General features: G+C 40.0%; 2 non-coding genes across 2 annotated transcripts; both read left to right on the top strand.

The window, feature by feature from the left end:
* The first annotated feature begins 2,792 nt into the window (after positions 1-2,792).
* On the top strand, positions 2,793-2,874 carry TRNAS-CGA (transfer RNA serine (anticodon CGA)). Its single transcript has one exon. It is a non-coding gene; the product is annotated as a tRNA-Ser (tRNA).
* Positions 2,875-6,815: 3,941 nt separating this feature from the next.
* TRNAS-AGA (transfer RNA serine (anticodon AGA)) lies at positions 6,816-6,897 on the top strand. Its single transcript has one exon. It is a non-coding gene; the product is annotated as a tRNA-Ser (tRNA).
* Positions 6,898-7,739: the final 842 nt, after the last annotated feature.

Genomic DNA, 7,739 nt, shown 5'->3' on the forward strand with positions numbered 1-7,739 from the left:
ACTGAGGAGACGCAGCCTCTGAATGAGGAATGAGGAAGCAATGAATACATCCAGCCTATCACAGGAACAGCCCTGAGTGTTCCGAATTATAAATTCTCCATGTCACTGTATGTCGTTGAACCCAAGTAGCTTGCCGTGATCGTATAGTGGTTAGTACTCTGCGTTGTGGCCGCAGCAACCTCGGTTCAAATCTGAGTCACGGCATTGTGGTTGGCAATGTCACGGCAGTTGGGTGTTAATTTTACAGAATTAGCAAATGTACCAGTGGTTTTTGTGAAATGTCTATTAAAAACAGATCCTTTCAAATATTCAAACCATCTAACAACAAATGATTTAAACTCGCATGATTATAAGCTGTAGCTATAATGTATTAACTTACATAAATTATCGTTCTTGAACCTATTGGGGGTGGAGGGGGAGCGGAGCTCACCCCCCAGGTGCAGTTGAGTGACCTGTGTTGTGGCTCTCTAGAGGGAAGGCACAAATTTTGCTGTCACCCAGCCCAATCCAGACGTGTATTGGGGCCAGATTTCAGGCAAATAGAGCAGTAAGTGCAGAGAAATGTTCACTCTCTAAAAGTGGCATTTCTAAAATAGTAAAGTGAAATCCAACCTCACCAGTAAGTAGGATTTTCAATAAATAAATAAAGCTACTCCTCTCCGATATGGAATTACCAAATAACAAGTATAGGGGAATACACAGAGCTAACCTATGAGAGGGGTAGACCTCACAGTAGTGAAAAATGAAATAGACTGTTTGGTACTTACAGGACATGCGAACCACCAAAGTACATATCTTATTTTTTACTTACATAGCATCATGCACCTAGGACTACCTAGGGCCTACCTTAGGTGTAAATTATATGTAATAAAAGGGGAGTTTAAGGCTTGGCAAGTAGGCTGGGACTCCCCTGGGAGACCCCTGAGTCTATGCCCAGAACCATAACTCTGCCAGTCGAGTACTTACCTAAAAGCCGATAACTCACTTTTCTTCCATAGGCTAACATTGAGTGGTTTCACTTGGAAATTCTTCTAAGTGGTGTGGAGTTTTGGAACTTTAAAATATTCATCTAAAATCAGCCGAACAACGAATTCTGATTTACTCACCTGTTATCAGGAGAGACCTCAGTGCTGCATCTTGGAGCTCAGTACTGACCCTGAAAAGTAATTTTAACCGTACTTACCAGTAACTCGAATTTCCTTCCATGGGATATCATTGCCTGCTTTTTGCAGAAAATTTTCTAAGTGTCGATTTTTGAAACTTACAAATATTCTTTAAAAATCGTACCAACTGTGAAAACGTAATTGTTTACCTGTTTTAGATAGATGTCCCAGTACTGAGCCTAGGAGCCCAGCACTGGATTACAAAAGTAACAAGAACGTACTTTACCCGTAACTTGAATTTTCTTCCATAGGAAACCATTGACTGTTTTTCTGTGAAATTTCTTCTAAGTGTCGATTTTGCAAACATGTAAATATTCCTTAAAAATCGCCTGTATAACTTAAACGCAGTTTCTCAACTGCTTACAGGTGGTACAGTAGTGCTGGATCTAGGATCCAACACTGACCTAGAAAAAGTAACCATAACCCCACTTACCTGCTAAGTGAATTTCCTTCCATAGGATAACATTGGTAATTTGATCAGCAAAAGTTTCGAAGTGTCAACTTTTAAAATAGCGAAATATTGCTTAAAAATCACAACAGTAACTAAAACGAATTTACTCACTTGTTTCCAAGAACTGTCCCAGGACTGAATCTAGGATCCAGTCCTGGATTTAGAAAAGTAATCCTGAAAGTAATTAATTGCATATAACTTAAAATTCCCATTGAGCTCAATGTATTATTGTGATTCAAATTGTGTTGCCTATTGCAATAAACTGTAACTATGACCTGCAAAAGTCAATTGCCTATTGCAAAGTATTTAACTAAAGCATCTCATTCTGAGAAATTATATTTTGATACCTATTGTTGGTTCTAAAATAAAACAACAATATCTTTTGTATGCAAACCAATGGCCTAGAGTTCAGTTCTTGAGTGTGTGAGACCATTTGCTGACTGAGTGTGTACAACAAATGTTTTACACTGTACTCTGATACTGCCTTACTGCTCGGCAAGCTTCCACTTTAGAGAGTAAGGTTATATCTAACTTTAGCCTCTGCCAAACCTCTGGGGACTGGGGACTCTGTGCACACTGACCTTATTTGGGAACAGTATATACAGAGCCACTTTCTCACAGTAGTGATAAAGTGATTAGAGTCCTAAGGCCAACATAAAGATACAGCAAAACGTGAGGTGAAAAGCAAAAATGTTGCTGGTAGGCCACCTTAAGGATGCCAGGTCTAACAAAAACTGAACTAAGGATAACATGAGTAAAACATCAGGTTTCTCTACTGCATTTGGTGAGACAAGTGGGCCTTCTTTTATCTTCCATTCAAGCAATCTTTGACAGACCCCTTTATTATAGAGCTTTTCAAGGATTAAAGATAAGGCACTTACAAAGGAGTCCCAAATACTCAGAGATGGTTGACTTCTGTAATATGGGTCGTAGACTAAAAGCAGCGCAAAAACAGAGTGCAACAGGGTCCAAAAAACTTGAGTGCCACAAGAGAGTTTGAATGCAAGCGTATCCTTTTACAGATCCAGAGATATACTCATGCAATTTTTGTTTTTAGGACAGAACGTGCATGATGAAAAAAACATTGTTTTTAAAAAGCGCATTGCAGAATATCAGTACTTTGATGTGGGAAAACTTCAAAACTTTCAAACAAAATATTTGTAGGTAGCTTACAGCAAGTTGTTGTGGCCGAGTGGTTAAGGCGATGGACTCGAAATCCATTGGGGTATCCCCGCGCAGGTTCGAATCCTGACAACAACGAGAATCTTTTTATTATCGGCTACAATTTCAGAAGTTAACCTTTAGTATTTCTTCCATTTCAGTTTTATAAATAGGTGGCTTATTTTTGTGTCACTATTGCCTCTCCACATATTTGTTATCGCTACCTCTTTCATGTCTTTGCTACACCTCATTCCTACTTTAGCACTGGTGTAAACGCTTCAAATTATTATACTGTTGCTCTCTCATTCATACCTGCGCATGCACTTGAAAGTTACTTTACCAATAAAAGACGCAAAGAGAGAAATAGAACAAAAGTGCTGGCTGGATTGGCAAACACACTTCATAAAACTGCATTTTCTTTTTTATTCTCCCCCGTGTTACATGCTTAACCTCCCCATGTGTAATTTCTCTTAACCTGCTGTCCCAGGAAGAGAATTTCATCTACAGGCTCTTTCTGTGTTTTTTTCCCTAGTCTGTCTTTCCCATTTCTTAGCTGTGTAACTGTTCCTTTACGCGCTCTATTTAAACGCCATCAATCTCATTTGAGCTCCTTGCTCCCGCTTCTGTTTTCTCCACCTCTCATACTGCCAGTTCTCTCTTTCTCTGTGGTTGGTGGCTACTTTCCTGAGCTTCCGAAGCCATGTGGTTCCTGCCTCTTGTTGTCAGACTTGAATTGGAAAAGGAACCATATTAACAAGCCTTTACCACTCACACACGGCGGAAGTTTATACTTTAATTCAGTGAGCTAAGAAAAGCGTGTTGTGGGTCCCCTACGAGCCATGGTGCTTGCTTCATCATGATTTGGCACCAGTCATTAGCCGCAGCTCTGCTAATGAGCCACTGAGGTCAGTTTCAATATTTACTCAAAAACATAACCATGCAGCCCACCCCTCAACTGTGTATTTATCTTGCTTTTCTGCTGTTCGTGTGATTAGCTGGGAGGAGCTCACGGCGACATCCTCCCTATAAAAGTGTAGATGGATCACTCTCTAACTCTTTCTTGCTTCACATACAAATGGCTTGAAAGGTGCAGGGAAGATGCAGGTCTAATAGACAGAATAGAAGGTCTGTGCCAGGTGGGTTTCTCTGCATTGGTGTCCCATCACAGGTCCGCAAGTGTAATGTGTGATCTTTGACTCCTGGCATTTCACAAGCAGGCGACCAGGAAACGGTTTCAGCCTATCAACCACTGAGGAGACGCAGCCTCTGAATGAGGAATGAGGAAGCAATGAATACATGCAGCCTATCACAGGAACAGCCCTGAGTGTTCCGAATTATAAATTCTCCATGTCACTGTATGTCGTTGAGCCCAAGTAGCTTGCCGTGATCATATAGTGGTAAGTACTCTGTGTTGTGGTCGCAGCAACCTCGGTTTGAATCCGAGTCACGGCACTGTGGTTGGCAATGTCACGGCAGTTGGGTGTTAATTTTACAGAATTAGCAAATGTACCAGTGGTTTTTGTAAAATGTCTATTAAAAACAGATCCTTTCAAATATTTAAACCATCTAACAACAAATGATTTAAACTCGCATGATTATGAGATGTAGCTATAATGTATTTACTTACATAAATTATCGTTCTTGAACCTATTGGGGGTGGAGGGGGAGCGGAGCTCACCCCCCAGGTGCAGTTGAGTGACCTGTGTTGTGGCTCTCTAGAGGTAAGGCACAAATTTTGCTGTCACCCAGCCCAATCCACACGTGTATTGGGGCCAGGTTTCAGGCAAATAGAGCAGTAAGTGCAGAGAAATGTTCACTCTCTAAAAGTGGCATTTCTAAAATAGTAAAGTTAAATCCAACCTCACCAGTAAGTAGGATTTTCAATAAATAAATAAAGCTACTCCTCTCCGATATGGAATTACCAAATAAAAAGTATAGGGGAATACACAGAGCTAACCTATGAGAGGGGTAGACCTCACAGTAGTGAAAAATGAAATAGACTGTTTGGTACTTACAGGACACGCGAACCACCAAAGTACATATCTTATTTTTTACTTACATAGCATCATGCACCTAGGACTACCTAGGGCCTACCTTAGGTGTAAATTATATGTAATAAAAGGGGAGTTTAAGGCTTGGCAAGTAGGCTGGGACTCCCCTGGGAGACCCCTGAGTCTATACCCAGAACCATAACTCTGCCAGTCGAGTACTTACCTAAAAGCCGATAACTCACTTTTCTTCCATAGGCTAACATTGAGTGGTTTCACTTGGAAATTCTTCTAAGTGGTGTGGAGTTTTGGAACTTTAAAATATTCATCTAAAATCAGCCGAACAACGAATTCTGATTTACTCACCTGTTATCAGGAGAAACCTCAGTGCTGCATCTTGGAGCTCAGTACTGACCCTGAAAAGTAATTTTAACTGTACTTACCAGTAACTCGAATTTCCTTCCATGGGATATCATTGCCTGCTTTTTGCTGAAAATTTTCTAAGTGTCGATTTTTGAAACTTACAAATATTCTTTAAAAATCGTACCAACTGTGAAAACGTAATTGTTTACCTGTTTTAGATAGATGTCCCAGTACTGAGCCTAGGAGCCCAGCACTGGATTACAAAAGTAACAAGAACGTACTTTACCAGTAACTTGAATTTTCTTCCATAGGAAACCATTGACTGTTTTTCTGTGAAATTTCTTCTAAGTGTCGATTATGCAAACATGTAAATATTCCTTAAAAATCGCCTGTATAACTTAAACGCAGTTTCTCAACTGCTTACAGGTGGTACAGTAGTGCTGGATCTAGGATCCAACACTGACCTAGAAAAAGTAACCATAACCCCACTTACCTGCTAAGTGAATTTCCTTCCATAGGATAACATTGGTAATTTGATCAGCAAAAGTTTCGAAGTGTCAACTTTTAAAATAGCAAAATATTGCTTAAAAATCACAACAGTAACTAAAACGAATTTACTCACTTGTTTCCAAGAACTGTCCCAGGACTGAATCTAGGATCCAGTCCTGGATTTAGAAAAGTAATCCTGAAAGTAATTAATTGCATATAACTTAAAATTCCCATTGAGCTCAATGTATTATTGTGATTCAAATTGTGTTGCCTATTGCAATAAACTGTAACTATGACCTGCAAAAGTCAATTGCCTATTGCAAAGTATTTAACTAAAGCATCTCATTCTGAGAAATTATATTTTGATACCTATTGTTGGTTCTAAAATAAAACAACAATATCTTTTGTATGCAAACCAATGGCCTAGAGTTCAGTTCTTGAGTGTGTGAGACCATTTGCTGACTGAGTGTGTACAACAAATGTTTTACACTGTACTCTGATACTGCCTTACTGCTCGGCAAGCTTCCACTTTAGAGAGTAAGGTTATATCTAACTTTAGCCTCTGCCAAACCTCTGGGGACTGGGGACTCTGTGCACACTGACCTTATTTGGGAACAGTATATACAGAGCCACTTTCTCACAGTAGTGATAAAGTGATTAGAGTCCTAAGGCCAACATAAAGATACAGCAAAACGTGAGGTGAAAAGCAAAAAGGTTGCTGGTAGGCCACCTTAAGGATGCCAGGTCTAACAAAAACTGAACTAAGGATAACATGAGTAAAACATCAGGTTTCTCTACTGCATTTGGTGAGACAAGTGGGCCTTCTTTTATCTTCCATTCAAGCAATCTTTGACAGACCCCTTTATTATAGAGCTATTCAAGGATTAAAGATAAGGCACTTACAAAGGAGTCCCAAATAGTCAGAGATGGTTGACTTCTGTAATATGGGTCGTAGACTAAAAGCAGCGCAAAAACAGAGTGCAACAGGGTCCAAAAAACTTGAGTGCCACAAGAGAGTTTGAATGCAAGCGTATCCTTTTACAGATCCAGAGATATACTCATGCAATTTTTGTTTTTAGGACAGAACGTGCATGATGAAAAAAACATTGTTTTTAAAAAGCGCATTGCAGAATATCAGTACTTTGATGTGGGAAAACTTCAAAACTTTCAAACAAAATATTTGTAGGCAGCTTACAGCAAGTTGTTGTGGCCGAGTGGTTAAGGCGATGGACTAGAAATCCATTGGGGTATCCCCGCGCAGGTTCGAATCCTGACAACAACGAGAATCTTTTTATTATCGGCTACAATTTCAGAAGTTAACCTTTAGTATTTCTTCCATTTCAGTTTTATAAATAGGTGGCTTATTTTTGTGTCACTATTGCCTCTCCACATATTTGTTATCGCTACCTCTTTCATGTCTTTGCTACACCTCATTCCTACTTTAGCACTGGTGTAAACGCTTCAAATTATTATACCGTTGCTCTCTCATTCATACCTGCGCATGCACTTGAAAGTTACTTTACCAATAAAAGACGCAAAGAGAGAAATAGAACAAAAGTGCTGGCTGGATTGGCAAACACACTTCATAAAACTGCATTTTCTTTTTTATTCTCCCCCGTGTTACATGCTTAACCTCCCCATGTGTAATTTCTCTTAACCTGCTGTCCCAGGAAGAGAATTTCATCTACAGGCTCTTTCTGTGTTTTTTTCCCTAGTCTGTCTTTCCCATTTCTTAGCTGTGTAACTGTTCCTTTACGCGCTCTATTTAAACGCCATCAATCTCATTTGAGCTCCTTGCTCCCGCTTCTGTTTTCTCCACCTCTCATACTGCCAGTTCTCTCTTTCTCTGTGGTTGGTGGCTACTTTCCTGAGCTTCCGAAGCCACGTGGTTCCTGCCTCTTGTTGTCAGACTTGAATTGGAAAAGGAACCATATTAACAAGCCTTTACCACTCACACACGGCGGAAGTTTATACCTTAATTCAGTGAGCTAAGAAAAGCGTGTTGTGGGTCCCCTACGAGCCATGGTGCTTGCTTCATCATGATTTGGCACCAGTCATTAGCCGCAGCTCTGCTAATGAGCCACTGAGGTCAGTTTCAATATTTACTCAAAAACATAACCATGC

This window comes from Triturus cristatus, chromosome 12 (assembly GCF_964204655.1).
Source record: "Triturus cristatus chromosome 12, aTriCri1.1, whole genome shotgun sequence".
In the NCBI taxonomy this organism is placed as follows: Eukaryota; Metazoa; Chordata; class Amphibia; order Caudata; family Salamandridae; genus Triturus; species Triturus cristatus.